We start from the raw sequence: 23254 nt of genomic DNA on the forward strand, positions 1-23254 counted from the left end.
ATTCGGAGGATGGAAGTAGCAAAGTAAATTAAATTGCATACAGTATCAAGATGATTTTAATTGGTATAAATTAGTGACTCCTGGACAATTACAAGATTTTGGAGCAGACTTTCCACACAGAATTGAAGGAGATTTTTGAAGACCTGGACGCCGCACGAAAGAAGACATGTTAACCTGGTAAAGAAGGAACTCTAAGCTACGTCATTTCCCCCTGTCAGTTACATTTTGTTATTCTCTGTTCTTTTCAGTAAATTTTGTAGTGGAAATTGGTTTAACTTTTGCTCAAAAACGCCACAAGGACCACCCCAACAATAGCTTTTCCGAATAACGAAGTCCGATCTGCATTTCTTTTTTCCCTTTTTCACGGTCATTTACGATTTTAAAACCCGCTTTTTATTCACGATTTCTTCCCACCATTTTCAACCTTTTCTCTTTCTTCTCTTCATATTTTTCTTTTTTTTTATTAACCTCTACAATGAATTTTTCAAACTTAGTATTTTCACAAGTATACACTTCATACCAGGTTTCTTCACTTGGTCTCTATATAAAAAAGTTTATTTGTTTTTTATTGAATTTTATTGTTTCTTTTACAAGTTCCTCTTTCTCACTTGGGGTGTGTAAAGCAATAAACTGTGCACAGTGATCACTGAAGCCAGTATTAAGATTTCCGGCACAGAAATTGTGATTTACATTTGTGTTTATTAACATATGATCAATTGTTGAGATAGTTGTTGGTGTAACTCTTGTAGGAGAATATATGGTGGCTTTTATGTTATATGTTTCCAGTAGGGCCATTAAGCTTTGCTGGTCTTTTGAGATTTCTTGAAAATCAATATTAAAATATGATCACTGTTTTGTTGAAGTTTTTTTATAGTATTTAAAGCTGCTTCTAGTTGATGACAGAAATCATTTAAGTTCCCATCAGGGCTCCTGTATACACAGATGATTATTAATCTTAACACAGAGAGTTCAACTGCGGATACTTCAGAAACTTTCTCTTCAGCTAACAGTTCAATGGGTTTTATGTTACAATAATCAATGCCACTTTCGACAAATATACATGACCCTCCATGACTGGATGTAATTCTAGAGAATGATGATGAAAGATTGAAGTCTGCTAGTTTTGTGACTGACATTGCATCTTTAGGCAGCCAGTGTTCAGTTAACCCTGCAATCTTAATGTCTGTGACATTTACTGACAGGCCATTGTAATACTGACAAGTAAAGGGACATCCTCCTCTAACATTACTGTTCCTCAACAGAAGTAATTGATACCAGAAATATCCTCAAATTTTGAATAGGTTTGTATTATCTCAGCTGTTTTTCTAAAAAGAATTTCATATGATTTTGTACAAAATGTATTATATTTCAGGCTAACATCTGTAAAAAGAAATTACTTTATTTTCTTTGTTGCAATTAATATGTACTAGTTCTGAAAGTACAGTTGAAATTATTTTCTTTTAGAAACATTTGAAATTAAGAAATATTTGGTACACTTAAAATTTCCATTATTAATTACAAATTTGGTGCTATTTACTATCTTAATATCTGGATTCATTTATAAAATAATAACATAAATTAATAGAAAGTCATTTGTCAATAAAATCTGTAAATCCTCTGGAATATTGTCAGTACTGCAAAGTGAAGTAGTAGTGGGCATGCCTTTGATGTGATTGGACTTGTTTTTGTAATTTGGAAAAACAATGTATTTTCAGCTTTGTTAATTGAAAGTTCAAAAGATAGTGTGATACAGTAAAATGTTAGAGAATAAATGTTTGAGTAAAACAAAAAATCTGCACAGGCTAACTTCAGCATTTTTTTACATCAGTTGGAACCATGAGAATCTATAACGTCAAAAATTTCAGCTTCAAGAATCAGCCCCTAGACGCGAAGAATTGGAGCCAATTATGAGAAAAGAAGATAAGTAAAAAGTTTATTGTAAATCTTACTCCTCACAAAGCTTATTGAAAGAGTTAACCACAAAGACAGTGACAATTAACAAATGATGTGAGTGAGGGTTGGATTACAAGTGGTGGCCTCATCTGGGATCAATTGACTAATAATGAAGTTTTGTCTGTTGCACAAGAAGGGACTGTGATTTGTGTCATTTGTAGTTCATGTATGAATGGATATCTGATCATGCAAACAAAGAAGACCGAGGACTGCCAAACAATGTAAATAGTATCAACAGTGATGGTGTACTACCAACAATGATGGACAGGATTGAATGAAAGAGGACTTTACAACTACAACCAGGGACAACAAAAAGGGAAGATAAATTACAATCTATTTGTGAAATTAATTTGTTTGTGGACTCGTGTGCTTGTTAACAAAATGAATAGGGATGAGGGTAGGAGAGAGGTAGAAGTAAAAGCTTTAGTATCCAGTCAGGACGTGTATGAGACAAGTGAAATTTTAGTCAGCGAAGAAATAGTAAAAACTGATATTTTGCAGTTAATTTTGGCAAAGATAGAGGAAATGAAGACAGATAACAATAGTAAATTGGACAGGGTACAAAACAAAATGGACCAACTTAGTTGCAAAGTTCCAAGTTAAAAAATGGGTTGTCAGACGAGTTAAAAAGTGTGAATGAAAAAGTTGATGTTTTAGAAAATAAATTTATTGTTTTGGAAAATGAGTTGATGGCTGAATCAGCGAGACAGTCGAAAAATGTTAATGATGTCAGAGTTGAACAGAAGGTCGTAGTGGAAAAAATGGAACAAATATTGCCAGTTTGGACCAAAAAAATTAAAAACAATATTCAGACTAATGTAACTGTTTTAGTTCAAAAATTTTCAGCATTGCAGTAAAATTGCATTCACAAAAATCTGTGTGCAGACAATGGTATTGTGTGGTCCAACACTCTTATCAAATTTTTTCCATCGGACAATTCACATCCAGTGGATTTTCTGCACCACTGTAGAGATAGTTTTGTGTCAGGCATGAATGACAATAAAAAAAATTAAATTTTTTAAAAGATGTCTTGAAGGCGAAGCTCTATCATGGGTAAATTTAAATTTAAGTTGGTGGGAAACACATCAAAGTATTGAGAAAAGTTTTTTAAATAAATTTGGGTTGGAAGATGAACAAAAGAGAACCAAAAATGAAATTTTGAATGGACTTAATTATAGGATTAGGGAGGGTACTTTGAAGGAGTTTTGTAAGAATCAACTTAAAATATTAACACACCTTGACAAACCATTCGACAAAATGACGTTGATTGATGCACTTAAAAGGAGATTACCAGAAAGGTTGCAGTGGGATTTAGAACACAGACCTGATGAGTGCCTTGAACAATTTTTACAATGTTGACAGGCTGGATAGGGCAGTAGAAATAGTAGAACAGTAATAATGGGGATAACAATGGGCATTTTAATAGAAGAAACGATCATAGAAGTAACTACTCGGGAAACAGCAGTTCGCCTCAATGAAGGTCCACAGTTTTGGGGCGAGGAAACGCAACATGCATTGGACTCCCAAGTTACACTTGCAACTAGACAACAATAACAGTGTTAATGATATGGCACAGGTATCTGAAATTGAACAGAAGGAATATAAGATTTCTCATTTATGTTTTGATGAAAAGTTTTGGGATACTATGTTTAATTATAGTGATGTAGGTACTAATAACAAACCAGAATGTGAGAATAATCAGAATTTTGATGTAGTACGTTCTAATAATTTTTTCTCTTGGTCAGAAAACAGCGTTATTGATGTATGTAAATCAGGTGATGACTGTATTGGACCTGAACTAGGCGATATTTTTGATGTGGATGTGAAAGAGAGCTGTGGAGTAACTGAGGTTGGTAAGTCTGAGACTGGTAACTTATTGCAGATGAATGTTGGTGCTTAAGTGATTTTGATGGAGACGAGACTTGTGTTGTTAATGATGTTGTTGATGAAGTAATTTTGGAAGAATATGATGATGATGAGTATCAGATATTTGCAGAGTTTAAGAATAATGATGTTTCAGAGTTACTTGTGAATGACGTTGGCAATACAGATAAGGTAAGTGATGTATTTGATGATGTAAATGAGAGTCATGGAATATCAGTCCAGTCAAAACAGTTGTTCATTAATGTCATGCAGAGTAATGATCCAAATAGTAACGGTGAGTTATCTGTGATAACCCTAGAGAATAAAGGTGAAAACTTTTTGAAGTTTGTTTGGGACCAGATTGATGATAACACAGATAAATGTGCATTCTGGAATGAGTGAGTTATGATTAGTCAGAATTTGTATTCAGATTGGTGGAGGATCTAAGCGGGAACGGTAAATTTGACAGTAATATATTTTGTGTTCCTTCTCTAACAAGTGATGTTAGTTGTGCCATGGAATCCTTTCATTGTGTTCAATCTTTATCTGACAGCATGAGTAACCAAAGTAATGCTATGATACCAATAAAGTTGATAAAATCCTGTAAAAACATTGTGGATGTGGCATGTGATGGAATTGAAAGTGATCTTTTACGTGAAGTACCTAACAAAAGAGAAGATGATTCGGATTTTGGGTGTCCTTACATTAAAATTAAGATTGATCAGTGGGAAGGTATCTGACTGATACTGGTAACCAAATTTGTGGTATATCTGACCAATTTGGAGACAAGATCCAGTATAGTAAGAATTTTGTGGAAATTTCCATTGCACGTATAAAGATAAGAGGAGCTACTGGTAAGCAAAGCAAGTATGTAAAATATCAAGAACTGAGTTTTTAATCCTATCTGGCGTAAATCCTATACACTTGCTTTTGAAATATAAATATATAGTACAGAAAACGATGTTTCAGGATTTGATTTGAATGCTAGACAGGAAGTTACCTATCCATTGGACCGTGTGATGAGAAATCTATGGAGGAAACTGGAAGATGTGGGTGGATCTGCTCCCACACTACTATACAGCTGCACCCTGCTGAACCAGTCGACTTACAAGAGATCATAGGTGCGCAACCCCCACTGTCACCCAGCTTCGCACATTGTGTATGTTTCCCCAACTCCACTTAGGTGAAGTGTCGATTCATCACTGAAGACAACACTATCCAGAAGATCTTCATCACCATGCAGCAACATTTTGTTTGTAAAGTTGGCACGTAAACTATAGTCTGTAGGCTTTAGAGCTTGTAAGAACTGAAAACAATAAGGACATAATTTAAGTGTCTCATTAAAGTTTCTGCACAGATTCACAGGAATTGATAATCCATGACTTGCCTTCCGAAGGGGTTTCCGCGTGAAGGACTCTCAATTGTTCAATGTGTTCTTCAGTTACTCTTGGTTATTCCATACTCTTCCCTTTGTGCAAAGATATACAAACAAAACTGTTTGAGTTGCTCTTTTTTTATGTACAATTTATAGTTGTAAGTTGAAATGCTACAAAGTGATAAAATCCATATATTCAGTTTGAAACACCCTGTAATATCTGATAAGAGACCCATTTCATCCCTACCAGTCTATCTCTGATAAAGTTGATAACATAATTGACAATATAATATTCATACAATTTTCTGAACAAAAGTTGTTAACTTAGTTTGGCTTCTGTGAAAGACCCTGTACCAAGAAAATCATATAATCTTCCAAGTTAAGATATGGCAGAGCAACTCAAGAAAAATTACCTTATCCTTTTGACATTTTCTGCCATTTTTCTCAATCTCTCTGACTGCGTAGAGCATAAAATTCTATATTTATGATGAACTGGATTAGAGACACCTATCTATAGCATATAACACCACTCTGGAAATGATATATTGTAACACGGACTCTATAAGACATCAAAATATTTTTGGAGCCATCTTTATCCATGACTATTCAAGCAACACCAAAAATAATGTAGACTGGTCAGAACTGCATCCAAGCTGTACGCATCCTACTCCATGAAGTCTGAGTAATTCTCTATCATTGGATCAGATGACCTCAGAGGGTGGAGGACATAATTATGTACCTTCGTATCCATGGAAAGTTCCTCAAAACGTTGTGACAAACTGGTTATGAATGATGGAGTGGCGGTACAAATCACTAAAGAATGCCACAGGTGAATAAATGTTAAATGTATGTGCATCCAACGAGTGTATGTCACTTAATCATTTTACAGACAGTGGCAAACATATTATCCCACATAAACATCCTCCACAGGGGAATACTTCTACCTGCCAGAACAGTACCCTATTGTCAAGCAGGATGCATTGCCTCATGTTGTTTGTGCGTACTCATGTCCAGCTGTTGACGTGTACATGGACGCATCAGTCAAAGTATCCAGTGGAGGTCATCTTACCCTCATGCTACATTTTGTGGCCTGTGATATGACATTGGGCACTTGCAGCCCATAGTAAGAAGATGATTCTGGATGTGTCCTCACTGAATGCTGCTGTCCATCTTTGAGTAGGAAAGTAATTGGCTGCTCTGTGATCTGTATCTGTAGACACTATTTGCAACAGCTTCAGCAGCCAACTGGTTGTGGTGATTTTCTCTGTTTTGAGGGACACTTGATACACTGTTGACATGGTAACACATGAAAAGCCCAGTGTCTGCATGACTTTAATGATGGAGTGTGTCATGAATTAATCACTCAAGATATAACTGCAGTCCAATGCTGTGAAGTCATGCATTTTGTCCACCATGCAGTCTTAAAGTCACATCAGTGGCCAATACAAAGTCAGATCACAGTTGCGTGCCAAATTATTCCAACTGCCATGCCTTTTCCTCTCCAATATAGCAATTGCCTGTAATTCAGTTGCTGATGAGTAAATGTGTTACAAGTAAAGTTTTATGAATTAATGACATCTAGCTTTAATTGGTGGAAGGAGAGGTTGCATGATTGAAAATATGACTCTTAGTGGTGAATACTAGTCTTTCGAAATGAATCTAATGTAACTGTATTTGATTATTTATTATTAGCTCATATGATGTCACTGCAAGGAAACAGTAAATAAATATGTGGGCAATGATTTCAATGTGACATCATTTGTGTTACAGCTATTGTCTAGGAATTGTATCTCATTTGTCTGTCTGTTTCTTTTCTTTTTTCAAGTTCAGTGCTACCACAGACTGATTTATTATTATTATTATTATTATTATTATCATCATTATTATATTGGCTTTTTTCTTTCTCTACGTGACACATGAACTCCTCATAATGACAATGCAATATTTATCAGGATTATTCATGGTCGACCTCAATAATGTGTTTGTAGTTTATGGATGCCCAATAACAAGGTTACCAATACCCTTACTAAAATATATGGAAATGAACGTATTTTAAATGTGTAAAATATGCTACCTGATAAAAAGATGAAGTACCTAGAAGGGGAGGAGGAAACAAAATCAAACATCATGATGTAATGTCACCATTCAATTATAAGTTAAACTTTCAAATTTTGTAAGCAGCCAAAATTTTTTATTTTCAGTTTGTCTGATCAGAAGAAGCCAATATACATCAGTGAGAGTTAACAGCATTGGATTGTAATGCAGAACTGAAATTGATTTTTTAACAAAATGGCCTTATCCTCAGGGGCTGAAATTAACTGTTGTGTGGGTACATTCTTCATTGTTGGTAACTGAATGCCAGATTCCATTTGACCTTTTATTTATCACTTCAAATAAAAATATTCTATTATACATTCAATAGCCCTCCGTGAGTTACACATTTCAAACTCTGAGCACAATGTTTCACATTGTACAAAAATTAAATAACAATACCTCTTGACTACTACTCTACAAAAACTGACTCCATATTGTCATAATGTCTCTGTCATATTATATATATTATAATGGACCAAATTTTACAAAGCATTAATGTTTCATAAAAAGTTTCCTGCAATGTAATATTTTACAAAACTAAAGGAAACTTTTGATATAATTACAATGATGGCTAAATTACATGTATAACATGAAAATGAATGATATAGCATTGTTAAATGATTAATTTACAATATTATTTAAGTAGCAACCTGGCCTGACTTCACACAGGTAGCATTAAGTATCTGCAGCCAGACAATTTGACTGCCATAGCATATTTTGTTTCTGGGCCATGAATAAAATTCAGAGGATGCCATTAAGTAACCGAATGTCTTCACTTACATATAAATTATGCGATACACACATCAGGAAAATTGTGTGGAGGCACTGATTTGATTTGATTTTAACATGAGAGCTAAAACAGCTTAGGTCTAACCCGCCACTGCCCGCACAGAAACTAGGTTTATTGTGCGGTATCGCTCCCTGTATATCTAGTAAAGCCAACCAGTGCCCTTAAATAGTGCAAGGAGCCCCTCTACCAGTTTTTTGTTAGACACAATTTCTTCAGGTCTAGTTGTCCCGAAGATTCTGTATCTTTTACTCTCCAATGCCATGCATTCAATGATTAGGTGTGATGCAGTTTCTTCACCCTCATCACAGATCCTACATTTAGGGTCCTCTTCCATTATGCCCATTGTGTGTAGGTGTTTTTTGATGTTCCCATGGCCAGTCATCAGTCCAGTCATGAGTTTGATCTCTTTCCTGTTCAATCCCAGGATTACAGAGCTTCTTTTAAAACATGGCTTGGGCATCATGACCTTACCATGTTTTTGTTTATGGACCTTGGTCCAATATCCTACGTGCTGTTTCCTAAGCCAGTTCCGTAGTTCTAATTTGATCATAGCCTTGGTAATTGTCAAGACAGGTTCCGGTCCAATAAATGGAGTTGTTGCCCCCATCCTAGCCAATCTATCAGCTTGTTCATTGCCACAGATCCCTGAGTGGCCAGGGACCCACACTAGGTACACCCTATTGCTTCTCCCTAGATCCACCAGAGCCCTGTGGCAATTTGCAACAATCTTAGATCTTGTTGCAGGAGCTGCCAATGATTTCAGGGCTGCCTGGCTGTCTGAATAGATGTAGATGCTACGATCATTGTAGCACCTACTCATATTCTCCTCCACACATGCCCTGATTGCAGTAATTTTGGCTTGGAATGCAAAGGCCAGTTTCCCTAGGAAACCAGTACAACCCTGCCCCAATGCCTTGATCTGTTTTCGACCCATCGGTGAAACAAATGATGTCCCCCATACAGTGTCTAACTGTTTTCTCCCACTGCTCCCTACTTCCAATTATTATGTTATAAGGTTTGTCGAAGCAGTTAGGAGTTATTATATAGTCAGCGGGCATTTCCCCAGCCATACCTATATTTACCTCACTCACTATGTTAGTGTGTGATTCTGGATATCCAAATAAGACACAGTTTTGGCCAGTTTTAAGTCTGTATGCCCCAGCTGCTGCCTCCATCTTAACCCAAAGGTGAAGTGGAGGAATATACAGCATGGCTTCCATTCCAGCGGCTGGTGTGCTGCTAATTCCGCTCATTATGGCTAAGCAGGCCAATCTCTGCACCTTAGCAAGCTCTTTAGCAGCAACCCGCTGTTCTACCTTCTTCCACCACACTACGGCCCCATAGGAAATCCTAGGTCTAACCAATGTGGTGTATATCCAGTGCATACCCCTCGGGCTTAGGCCACAGTTTTTGCCACAAGCCCTCCTAGTACTCACTAAAGTGCTTTTTGCCTTGGAGCAGATACTCTTAATATGAGGGATCCAAGTTAGCTTCTCATTCAAGGTTAGCCCTAGATATTTCACTGTCCCCTTCACAGGTAGTTTTTCATCGAAGAGCTTTAGATTCCAACTTGCATGCTGAATATGTCTCTTCGTAAATGACACCACAACAGTCGTCTTAGGATTAACTCTCAGATCCTGTTTAATGCACCATTTTTGCACAATGTCCAACCCTCCTTGTGCCATATTCCTGACTGTGTCAGTGAATTTGCCAAGTATTACTATGACAAGGTCATCTGCGTATCCTTGGCAGAAGCATTGTCTGGAATTTAGTTCCTCAATGAGTTCGTTCACCACTAGATTCCACAATAGAGGAGACAAAACTCCTCCTTGTGGGCAGCCTCTAGTGGTCTTAATTACCGTCTTTTCATTCATCATGGTAGCGTCTACCTTCCTTCCACTAAGCATGGCTCTGGTCCACCTACATATAGTGGTCCCCAGATCATGCACCTCTGCTGCCCTTACCATGGAATAGAAGGTCATGTTACTAAATGCCCCCTTGATATCCAGGAAGATGCAGAGGGCTATTTCTTGGAAATGAAGTGCTTTTTCCACCTTCCCGATGAGTTGGTGGAGAGCTGTTTCACATGATTTACCTGGTTGGTATGCGTGTTGGTTCAGGTGTAGAGGGACCCTACATAGCCTCCTCTCCCCAACGTATACATTAACCAGTTTTTCCAGTGTTTTGAGAATGAAGGAGGACAGACTGATTGGTCTCATATCCTTGGCCTTGGTATGATCAATTCTCCCTGGCTTTGGAATGAAGGCAACCTCCACTGCCCTCCAAACATTGGGAATGATTCCTACTGCTAAGCTAACCCTAAATAGCCTGCATATAATTCTTATAAGCTTTCCTCCCGCCTGTTGCAGGAGAGCTGGAAAAATTCCATCTGGGCCAGGTGACTTGAACAGCTGGAATGTTCCAACCGCCCACTGGATTTTGTTGAAGTTCACACACTCCTTGGCCGATTCCCAGTCCTCTCTTCGAGAATCTGAGAAATGTTGTCTCTCTGGGGTCACATACTGGTCTGTGTTATCCAGCAGAGCATATTGAGGAAAGTGAGTTTTGAGGAGCAATTCCAGCGTCTCATGTGCTGTCTTTGTATATTCCCCATCCTCCTTCCTCAATGTACCTCCTGGATTAGTTGGTACTCTAGTGAGAATCTTGTGAAGTCTGGCTTGTGCAGCCATGCCTTCCACTCCCTCACAGAATGCCTTCCAGTATGCCTCCTTTGCTTGTCTTATTGCAAGATTGTAACTGACAAGGGCCTCATGATATTTAGCCCATTGTCCTTTGCATCTCGCAATGTTAAACAGTCTCCGTACCTGTTTTCCTTGCGTTTTTTCCAATTTGTTATTCCACCAAGGAACACTCCTATTTGTGCACTTCCTGGTGATTGTGCAGTTGTTCTAATATGAGGTCACTATGGCAGAGGTAACAGCCTCTGCTACTTCTCAAATTCTACTGGCTTCCTTATCATGGTTTTAATTTCTGATAAGCCTAAGTCAAGGTCCCTCCTATATGTCTCCCAGTCTGTTTTTCCTGGGGTTTCTATAAGTCATGGTCAGTCTGATTCCCATTTCAACCTTGAATTTAATGTACATGTGGTCCGATGAGGATGGCTCCAATACCACATGCCATTGTTTGACATAGCTACCCATCGTCATGGAACCAAATGTTATGTCAATTACATCTTCCCTTCTGCTATTCCTGAATGTAGGTTCATTGCCCCTATTCAGGACCTCTAAGTTGTTAGCTAAGAGGAATTCAAGAAGGTACTCACCTCTACTGTTGGTGTCCTTGCTGCCCCACACTAGGTTGTGAGCATTGGTGTCACACCCCACCAGCAGTTGGTCACCTTGCCGACGGCAATTCTCTACCAGTCTTCTCACCGCCAAGGGAGGGGGAGAACTGTCTTCGTAAGGAAGGTATGCTGAGGCCAAGACAATTTCCCTCATGATACCTTCCTCACATTGCTGCATTTTGATGGTCACTAAGTCCCTAGAGCAGAAATCCATCATTGGCGTGAAAGAAATGCCGTTTCTAACATAGATGCATGTTCTGGAGTTTCTTAGATTTCTAGCATAGACCAGCTTACCTCCAGTGCCTCTGAGGTCCGATACACCCCCTTTGTATAAATAGAGTTCTTGTATCAGGGCCACGTCCACTTCCTGTGTCCCCAGGCAGTGGCTCAGGGCAGCAGAGACCCCTTTACTGTGCTGCAGATTAATCTGCAGCACCTCCAGGCTCCGTCTTGCTGCCATCTTTGAGGTCTTTGAGAACCCTGACAGTGACCTGCGAGAATCCTAAAGACAGTTTCAGGTCCTGCTCCCTCATCGCCTTCAGGGACTTCTCACCAACCTCCACCACCAGGGTTCATCCTTCCGGAGCAACCTTCTGGTTAATCACTCTCCAGTCTTCTGTCAGGAGTTTTGGTTTCTGGGCCCCTGTTTTCCCGAACAGAGTCATGGGAGAGACTTCCTCCTTAAGGATCTTGGGTACCCATAATGATATCTTTGCGGTCTTGAGAAGCTCCGCTGCCGTCTTGAGCAGCAGCTTCGCATCTTCCCATGGGGATGTCATGGGCACCTTGTCCTTGAGCAATTCTACTGTGTGTACCCCATCACAGACAAAAATGACTGCACCACGGTCTAGATAGACCCTCCTGAAGTTGGAACCTGGGCCAGCTCCCCCCCCCCCCCCCAATCTTTTCAAAGAGGGCCATCTGTACTAGTTCCTCCTGCTGCGAGGTAATGGCCACCAGTGGATAACCTTCCTGGATAACTGCTATCCTAAAAACCGAGACTGCAGTAGTATAGGGCTGTTTCCCTATTTCTTGCCTCAGTTTTTTCTGGACTCGCTTATCCAGCGAGGAGGGAGTCTTTGATTCCTCCCTTATCCGCTTTCGACCTGTCTTTGACGTTGTGGGGGTCTGCGTGTCCCCTACAATCTGAGACAGTTTTTTCCTGGGGGTCTTGGGTTCTAGTCCATTTACTTCCCTTCATTTGTGTTTAGGAAGCCGTTGTTTTCCTTCCTTTTCCCTCTGTTCCCTGAGTAGATTCCTCCTTTGGGCCCCAGACAAGCCTTTGATCTTAATCTGGTCTAGCTTCTCGGTTACAGTTCCCACTTCTGGCTCAGGTCTAGACTCTGATTCAGTAGTGGAAGTGCCTTCCATCGTTTCAGTCCCTGATGTTTGGGTATCTGAGGTCTCAATTTGCCCCTCAGTTTCTTTTTCTTTTTCTGTAGTCGTGTCCATGTTGGTCCTACGAGATTTGGGGATCTAGAAGGTCCACACCGCGAATACCCCATGTGGTGTAAGGTGTAAGGTTAATTACTGATGGAGGTCGCCCGGTATCCCTGAGGCTCCGTTTGCGACACATCTTCCCATGTGCCACGCACCCCTCAGCACGGATCGCATCACATCTTGGGTTGGGTCAGGGAATAGGGTAGGACTAGGAGAGGATAAGGAAGAGGGGACGTTCTGGGACACTCTTAGTCTGATCCATCGGCTGAGGCCTTTCCGGCAGTAGGTCCTCTACCTTCGGCATAGCCCTCAGCTTCCTGTGGATACGCAAGCCTCTCCCCCCACATGGACAGTGCTTCATCAAGGTGGTGTTCTCCGGAGAGAGTGGAGGCATTAACATTATTTGTGTTCCATATAGAATTGGGGTTTGGAATGACATCTCATGGCAATGATGGGAGCACATTGTGATGTAAGTAATATGTTTATAACCAAAGTCAGTATTGTATGAGGGCATTTTGAAAAGTAAAGATACAATGACTCGCAGTCCTTAAATAGAAAATTTATTTAGAAAATGTCAGTTTCATCTTATTAATGGGATTATTTGTTATTTTTCGATATAATCACCCCTGTTATCCAAACAATTGTTAAGTCGGTGCACAAGCTTTTGTATCCCACAGTCATAGAAGGTTGCCACCTGTTGTCGGAACCACATTTCAACTTCATCTTTGATCTCTTCATCGTTGTGGAATGATTTTCCACCAAGATGTGACTTCAGGTAACAGAAGACATGGAAGTCGGTGGGCTCCAGGTCTGGGCTGTATGGCGAATGGTCCAATACATCCCATTTGAATTGTTTGAGTAGTGCTTTGGTTATGAGCCCTGTGTGAGGCCAAGCATTGTCATGAAGCAAGCGGACTTCACTTGTCAGCATTCCTCTGCGTTTGTTTTGAATTGCCCTTCGAAGACGTTTCAAAGTCTGGCAATATGCAGCAGCATTAATTGTCATTCCAGGAGGCATAAATTCCAACAGAAGAATGCCTTGTCTGTCAGAAAAAACAGAAGCCATGATTTTCTTCCCTGAAATCGACCTTTTGCATTTAGTGGCTTTTGGTGAATTCTAATGGCACCATTGCATTGATTATTGCTTGGATTCAGGTGTACAGTGACAAACCCACGTCTTGTCACCTGTCACAATATGATCAAGGAACTCATCACCTGCTTCAGCATAGCATGTGAGGAAGTCGAGTGCAAAGCCCACCCTTTTCTTTTTGTGTTCTTCCATTAAAAGTTTTGGAACCCAGTGTGCACATAATTTACTGTACCCTAACTTGACAGTCACAACGTCATAAAGAGTTGTCATTGACACGTCCGGTATGATCTGAAGCAGTTCTTTCAATGTGAGACGTCTATTACATGAATCGCTTCCTCCATTCTCTGAAGAAGGGCATCAGAGATCACAGATGGCCGATCTGTTCTTTGTTCGTCATGAACATTGGTCCTGCCTTCAGAGAAATGACGACACCATTTTGTTACATTTTGTCAATTCATAATGTTCCCATAAACAGAAACAATTTCTTTGTGAATATCCACTGGTCGCTGACCTTTTGCATGAAGAAAACGTATGACGGAGCGCACTTCACATTTGGCAGGATTCTGAATCAGCGCAGCCATTTTAAACACGACCTACTCCAACCAGAAGCAACGTTCAACTGCCGAACGACTGCGAGGAGAAAGCTAACAGTTCAAGGTTAACACCAGTGTTACCAACTTGCTCGCCAAAACTCTTCTGTTCCTCTGGCGTAAGGTGTATCTTTACTTTCTGAAATACCCTTGTATTTGAATGATTGGTGTATGTGAGTGTGAGTGATTCAATAGCTATTAGAGGCTGTCTGATGTGCCAAAATAACACTCATGATGTATATATTTAGGCCATGTTACAGCACTTACCTTGAGAAGCTTAGTACGCACTGTGATGCATTGTTGAGACTCATTGCATAATTATTTGTTGTGGACTTTTTATGGCAGACCTCTTTGCTGTGCACACAAAGGATTGTGCCAACATCTAGGTTTGATTCAAGGAAAGCAGAAAACTGAATGTTGAGTCATCTGCAGCACTGCTGAAATAATATACTGTATGTAAATAAAGCAAAGTTGTGAAGTACTTTTACAGAAAACATTTTACTTGAAGCATAAAAATTAAAACACCATATATTTTGGACACCTTGTTTTTTGCTACGTAATTGTTCTCAAACAATTGCAGGGAAACTATAGGTTAAAAATAATTGTTTGCCCCCCCCCCCCCCCCCCCCCTTCAAATTTGAGCCTCATATTCTAGCTTGACAATGAGGTGGGTATCTTTTTGTTATTGGTTGTGTTTATTACAATACTTCAAAGTTGAAAACCCACTGTGTGTTGATTTGACAATTTTCAGTGAATTAAGAGTGCATATTGCGACTGGGAAGCAGAAATTGACAATCTGAGATTATCATCATATTTCAATAAGTGTTGCTCAACTGTATGAGGAAGTTTTCAAACTTTTGTGCATGCATCCAAGAAGATCCATTCAAGAACATCATGCCCATGTCTTTATGATGTTTAAATGGCCTAAATCCTTATCTTACCAGTGGAGATTCGTTTACCAGTCTTCTGTATGATTTGAAAGTATCCAAACAAATAACAACTTTCGCCCCACCTTGCAGAGAAGCATTTTTGCATCTATGTTTTACTCAAGGGAACCAGTTGTAGAATACTTCTCAGGTGTGTGGGACCTGTACCAAATAGGACTAACAGGGGATATTGAACACATACAGAGAAGGGCAACACAAATGGTCACCGGTTTGTTTCATCTGTGGTAAGATATTGAAGAAACTGAATTGGCAGACTCTTCCAGATAGACACAAAATATCCTGAAAAAAGTATACTAACAGCATTTCAAGAACCAGCTTTAAATGGTGACCCTAGGAGTATGCTACAACCCCCAATCAAAATCGTGGAACAGGGAAAAAAGATTTGTGCCTTTCAGGCTGAACTAGAAATGGTGTACTTCGAATTAGACAGGTTGAAGGGGGAAAGAGACAATGGGAGCTTTGAACAGGTAGCAAGTCATAGTCAGAAGGAGAAAACCCCAGAAATCACTTTTCAGATTCCAGAGAGCAATCAGTTTGATTTGTTGCCTGAAGTAGAAGAGCCTAAAACAGTATTTGAGCAAAGTAGGGTGCAGCAGACTCAGAGTAACAATTGTAATGCTAGGTCAGGAGTAAATTCAAGCAGAAAGAAAAGAGTCTTGCTGTTAGGTAGCAGTCATGGGAGAGGTGTAGGCCAGTTGCTACAGGATAGGCTAGGAGTCAAGTACCAGGTCACAAGCATTGTGAAATCTGGTGCTAAACTTAGCCAGGTTACAGAAAACCTGGTGGCCTTGTGCAAAGATTTTGATGGTGAGTACCATGTTTTTATAGTAGGAGGAGCAGGAAACAGCCTGGCTAGCAATTCGGACTATAGTATTAGGTGTGACCTGGATGTAATAGGAGCAGCAACAGCTCACACTCGTGTGGAGTTTGTAGATATTTTGCAGCACCGTGACCAATGACCAGCCCTGGGTTAATATGGTTGTCAATCATGTTAACAGAGAGCTGGGGAGGGGGGGGGGGTTACTGTTGGCAGAAACTAAATCTCATATGTGTGGTGCCTATCGATGCAATTGGGAGATGGGGTTACACTAGCCATGGCCTGCACCTGAGTAGGAGGGGGAAGGATACTTTAGTTGATCTCCTTGCAGAAAATGTAAGGGCGGGGGGGGGGGGGGGGGGGGGCACATACACACAAGACAAAATACCTGTGATTACTGGAGTCAGAGGGACACATTTTTTAGGTTAGAGTCAGGTTAAGACAGAGAGTTTTGAAAGAGATTAAAACAGAACAGTGCCATAATGTCTGTAGCAGTATCCAAAGAAATAAAAAATTTGTGTATTTCATCAGAACATTAGAGGATTGAAAAATAAGATAGCTGACTTTCTTGTATGCCTAGAAAATGGGGTAAATTCTGAAGGTATAGATGTTTTGTGTCTCTCTGAACACGATGTAACTGCAGGGAAGGAGAAGTTAAATTTAAGAGATTGCAGATTAGCATCTCATTCATGTAGAGTCAACATGGAAAAAGGAGGAGTTGCTACTTATATAAAAACTGGACACAAAGTCAAAAATATTGAAACAAATGGTTTTTGTGCAGATCAGATCCTTGAAGCATGTGCTTGTGAGTTGCTACTGCAGTATCTACATCAACATGACTACTCTGCAATTCACATTTAAGTGCTTGGCTATCTCTCTACCATTCCACTCCCGAACAGCGCGCGGGAAAAACGAACACCTAAACCTTTTTGTTCGAGCTCTGATTTCTTTTATTTTATTTTGATGATCATTCCTACCTATGTAGGTTGGGCTCAACAAAATATTTTCGCATTCGGAAGAGAAAGTTGGTGACTGAAATTTTGTAAATAGATCTCGCCGCGACGAAAAACGTCTTTGCTGTAATGACTTCCATCCCAATTCGCATATCATATCTGCCACACTCTCTCCCCTACTATGTGATAATACAAAACGAGCTGCCCTTTTTTGCACCCTTTCGATGTCCTCCGTCAATCCCACCTGGTAAGGATCCCACACTGCGCAGCAATATTCTAACAGAGGATGAACGAGTGTAGTGTAAGCTGTCTCTTTAGTGGACTTGTTGCTTCTTCTAAGTGTCCTGCCAATGAAATGCAACCTTTGGCTCACCTTCCCCACAATATTATCTATGTTATCTTTCCAACTGAAGTTGTTCGTAATTTTAACACCCAGGTACTTAGTTGAATTGACAGCCTTGAGAATTGTACTATTTATCAAGTAATCGAATTCCAACGGATTTCTTTTGGAACTCATGTGGATCACCTCACACTTTTCGTTATTTAGCGTCAACTGCCACCTGCCACACCATACAGCAATCTTTTCTAAATCGCTTTGCAACTGATACTGGTCTTCGGATGACCTTACTAGACGGTAAATTACAGCATCATCTGCGAACAACCTAAGAGAACTGCTCAGATTGTCACCCAGGTCATTTATATAGATCAGGAACAGCAGAGGTCCAAGGACACTTCCCTGGGGAACACCTGATATCACTTCAGTTTTACTCGATGATTTGCCGTCTATTACTACGAACTGCGACCTTCCTGACAGGAAATCACGAATCCAGTCACACAACTGAGACGATACCCCATAGGCCCGCAGCTTGATTAGAAGTCGCTTGTGAGGAATGGTGTCAAAAGCTTTCCGGAAATCTAGAAATACGGAATCAACTTGAGATCCCCTGTCGATAGCGGCCATTACTTCGTGCGAATAAAGAGCTAGCTGCGTTGCACAAGAACGATGTTTCCTGAAACCATGCTGATTACGTATCAATAGATCGTTCCCTTCGAGGTGATTTATAATGTTTGAATACAGTATATGCTCCAAAACCCTACTGCAAACCGACGTCAATGATATAGGTCTGTAGTTCGATGGATTACTCCTACTACCTTTCTTAAACACTGGTGCGACCTGCGCAATTTTCCAATCTGTAGGTACAGATCTATCGGTGAGCGAGTGTTTGTATATGAGTGCTAAGTATGGAGCTATTGTATCAGCATAATCTGAAAGGAATCTAATCGGTATACAATCTGAACCTGAAGACTTGCCCGTATCAAGGGATTTGAGTTGCTAAGGTATCCACTTCTAAGAAACTCATGCTAGCAGCTGTTTGTGTCTCAAATTCTGGAATTTTCCATTCATCTTCCCTGGTGAAGGAATTTCAGAAAACTGCGTTCAATAACTCCGCTTTACAGGCACAGTCGTCGGTAACAGTACCATCGGGTGTGTCTTGCCGCTTGTGTACTTTACATATGACCAGAATTTCTTTGGATTTTCTACCAAATTTCGAGACAATGTTTCATTGTGGAACCTATTACAGGCATCTTGCATTGAAGTCCGTGCCAAATTTCGCACGTCTGTAAATTTTAGCCAATCTTCGGGATTTCGCGCTCTTCTGAACTTCGCATGCTTTTTCCATTGCCTCTGCAACAGGGTTCGGACCTGTTTTGTGTACCACGGGGGATCAGTTCCATCTCTTACCAATTTATGAGGTATGAATCTCTCAATTGCTGTTGCTACTATATCTTTGAATTTGAGCCACATCTCGTCTACATTTGCATAGTCAGTTCGGAAGGAATGGAGATTGTCTCTTAGGAAGGCTTCTAACCACACTTTATCCGCTTTTTTAAATAAAATTATTTTGCGTTTGTTTCTGGTGGATTTGGAAGAAATGGTATTGAGCCTAGCTACAACGACCTTGTGATCACTAATCCCTGTATCAGTCATGATGCTCTCTATCAGCTCTGGATTGTTTGTGGCTAAGAGGTCAAGTGTGTTTTTGCAACCATTTACAATTCGCGTGGGTTCGTGGACTAACTGCTTGAAATAATTTTCGGAGAAAGCATTTAGGACAATCTCGGAAGATGTTTTCTGCCTACCACCGGTTTTGAACAAGTATTTTCGCCAACATATCGAGGGAAGGTTGAAGTCCCCACCAACTGTAACTGTATGAGTGGGGTATTTATTTGTTACGAGACTCAAATTTTCTCTGAACTGTTTCGCAACTATATCATCGGAGTCTGGGGGTCGGTAGAAGGAGCCAATTATTAACTTAGTTCGGCTGTTAAGTATAACTTCCACCCATACCAATTCGCGCGGAGTATCTACTTCGACTTCTCTACAAGATAAACCACTACTGACAGACACAAACACTCCACAACCAATTCTGCCTAATCTATCTTTCCTGAACACCGTCTGAGACTTCGTAAAAATTTCTGCAGAGCTTATTTCAGGCTTTACCCAGCTTTCTGTACCTATAACGATTTCAGCTTCTGTGCTTTCTATTAGCGCTTGAAGCTCAGGGACTTTCCCAGCACAACTACAACAATTTACAACTACAATTCCGACTGTTCCTTGATCCAAGCACGTCCCTTTGAGATTGCAGCCCACCCGAGGCCTTCTAACATAAAAAACCACCCAGTCGATGCCACACGGCCTCCGCTACCCGCGTAGCTGCCAGCTGAGTGTAGTGAACTCCTGACCTATTCAGCGGAACCCGAAACCCCACCACCCTATGGCGCAAGTCAAGGAATCTGCAGCCAACACGGTCGCAAAACCGTCTGAGCCTCTGATTCAGACCCTCCACCCGGCTCTGCACCAAAGGTCCGCAGTCGGTTCTGTCAACGATGCTGCAGATGGTGAGCTCTGCCTTCATCTCGTAAGCAAGACCGGCAGCCTTCATCAAATCAGATAGCCGCTGGAATCCAGAGAGAATTTCCTCAGATCCAAAGTGACACACATCATCAGTGCTGACATGTGCCACCACCTGCAGCTGGCTGCACCCTGTGCTCTTCATGACATCTGGAAGGACCCTTTCCACATCAGGAATGACGCCACCTGGAATGCACACAGAGTGCACACTGGATTTCTTCCCCTCCTTAGCCACCATATCCCTAAGGGACCCCATTACACGCCTAACATTGGAGCTCCCAACTACCAATAAGCCCACCCTCTGTGATTGCCCGGACCTTGAAGACTGAGAATCATCCTCTGAAACAGGGCAGGCAGCTGCATCTGGCTCAGCCAAAGACAGTGCCTGAAACCTGTTTGTCAGACGCACCGGGGAGGCTTTCTGATCAGCCTCCGGGTACGTCTTTCGCTACCTGCCACGCCTCGGAACGACCTCCCAATCAACCACAGGCGAGGGCTCAGCCCCACTGCGGGCAGCAACCGGGGCAACCACAGCGGCAGACCGATCTGGGGACAGACGAGACGAGGTTGACATCCCTGTGATACCCAAGTCCGGCTCCCCATAGTGGTGCCCATTGGCAACAGCCTCAAGCTGCATGACTGAAGTCAGCACCGCTTGCAGCTGTGAGCGAAGGGATGCCAACTCAGCCCTCATCCGAACACAGCAATCACAGTCCCTGTCCATTCTAATCGATGTTGAACAACAGTTACTGAAACACGAGTCAGTGCCTAGATAACGCAAGGGATACACGCAAAGAATGTATTAACTAACCTGTACAAATGCCTAACGACTGCGCTACAATCTGCCTGAATTTACGATTACAGTAACTAAAACTCGAAATTACACCTCCTATACGAAACTCACACGCAATTTAAGTAAGAATCTATGAAGTAAACACTAAAGCGCGATGCTACAACTCTCAAATACTATAATACGCCTGAAATTTATGAATTAAACAATGCAAGTACCCAAAAACACGCAAAGAAATTAAGAATTAAACTATGTAACAAATAAGTAAGCTAGGGGTATATGACTTGCTGCTGCAGCTGCTTATCCAACGGCGGCAGGGAGCATACTTCTATAGTAATTGTAAGAATCTACAGATCCCCTCAAGGTAACTTTCAGCTATTCATGAAAAATCTAGAGGCATTATTGAGCTACCTGTCAGACAAAAAGAAGCAGTTAGTGGTTTGTGGTGATTTTAATACAGATTTCTTAAAAGATACGGATAGGAAAAATGAGCTAGAATCTATGTGTGGTTGTTTCAATCTAGTATCTGTTGTAAATTTTCCAACTCATGTACAGCAAGATAGTGGGTCACTTACCGATAACATTTTCATAAACAGCACTCAGGTGGAAACGATTAATATGTTCCCAGTTGTTAATGGGCTATCTGATCATAATGCACAGTTAATGGAAATAACACATATAGCACCTTACAGGCTTCAGCCAGGTGCATACAAGGCAGGGAGGCTTATTGATGTGAACAGGGTACAGCATTTTAAGAGCAGCCTAGAAGAGGTAGAATGGGATGAAGTATACACAGAAAATGATGCTGACACCAAATTCAATTTATTCCACCATAAATTTGTCTCAATATTTGAGAGTTGCTTTCTTGAAACATTATCCAAAAAAGCCATTACAAAGTCAAGTAAGCCATGGATTACTAAGGGGATAAAGATATTGAGTATGAGGAAGAGGGAAATATATGGACAGGCCAGAATAAGTCAGGATGCGGATAATAAGATTAAAACTATATGTAATATTGTCAAACGGGAGATGGGGCAGCCTGACACCACACTGCATACCATAGCAATAAAGTTAAATGATGGTGTTGTGAGTGATAATTCACAAGTTACAAGTATTTTTAACAATCACTTTCTGAATGCAGCAGCAAAAATAGGGTTAAAGGGTTCAATTGAAGAAGCAAAAAAATATGTTAAAAATGTCATTCCCCAGGACTTTAGGCCTTTAGAAATAGCACCAACATTACCCACTGAAATTAATGGAATTATAAATATACTGAAAAACAAGAGCTCATGTGGTGTTGATGGAGTCTCTAACAGAATTTTGTAGTGTTGTTCTAATTTAATAAGGGGAGTCCTTAGTGATATATGTAATGCTTCGCTGGCACAGAGGATTTTTCCAGGCATATTGAAATATGGAACTGTCAAACCTCTTCATAAGAAAGGGGACAAGAGTGACTTAAATACTTATAGACCAATCTCATTGCTGACTTCATTTTCTAAAATATTTGAAAAAGTTATGTATTCAAGAGTAGTCTTACATTTAAGTGAAAATAATTTACTCAGCATGTTACAGTTTGGATTCCGGAAGGGTTACTCAACTGAGAATGCTATCTACACATTTACCCATCAAATAGTACAAGCTCTAAATAACAAATTATCGCCAGTTGGTATTTTTTGTGATCTTTCCAAGGCATTTGACTGTGTGCATCATGTCACTCTCTTAGAAAAACTCAGGTTTTATGGAATTGAAGGCTATACACACAGCTGGTTTGAATCATACTTAATGAACAGAAAGCTAAAAGTTGTGCTGAATAACACAAATAATGTTGGGAGGGTGGTAAATTCTAGAGAATGGGGAGTTATCACAAAGGGAGTCCCAAAGGGTTCAATTTTGGGTCCTCTGCTGTTCCTTATTCATGTGAATGACCTCTCACTTAATGTTCAGCAAGCAGAACTAGTGCTTTTTGCAGATGACATGGGAGTTATAATAAATCCCATTCCAGAAAAAGCAGCTGAAGATATTGTTAAGGATGTCTTTCAAAGAATTATAAAGTGGTTCTCAGAAAATGGACTCTCCCTTAATTTTGAAAAAACTTACTATATCCAGTTCTGTATGCCGAATAGAGTCATACCGACAATTGATGCAGCATATGAACAGGGCTCAGTTAACAGGGTAGATTTCTCCAAATTTTTGGGTGTTCACATTGATGACAACTTGAACTGGAAGAAGCATATTACTGAGCTTCTCAAACAATTAAGTTCAGCTTCTTTCGCTCTTTGTATAATCGCTAGTCCTGGTAATAAACAGATCAGCCTCCTAACATAATTTGCATAT

Source organism: Schistocerca nitens, chromosome 2 (assembly GCF_023898315.1).
Source record: "Schistocerca nitens isolate TAMUIC-IGC-003100 chromosome 2, iqSchNite1.1, whole genome shotgun sequence".
Classification (NCBI taxonomy): domain Eukaryota; kingdom Metazoa; phylum Arthropoda; class Insecta; order Orthoptera; family Acrididae; genus Schistocerca; species Schistocerca nitens.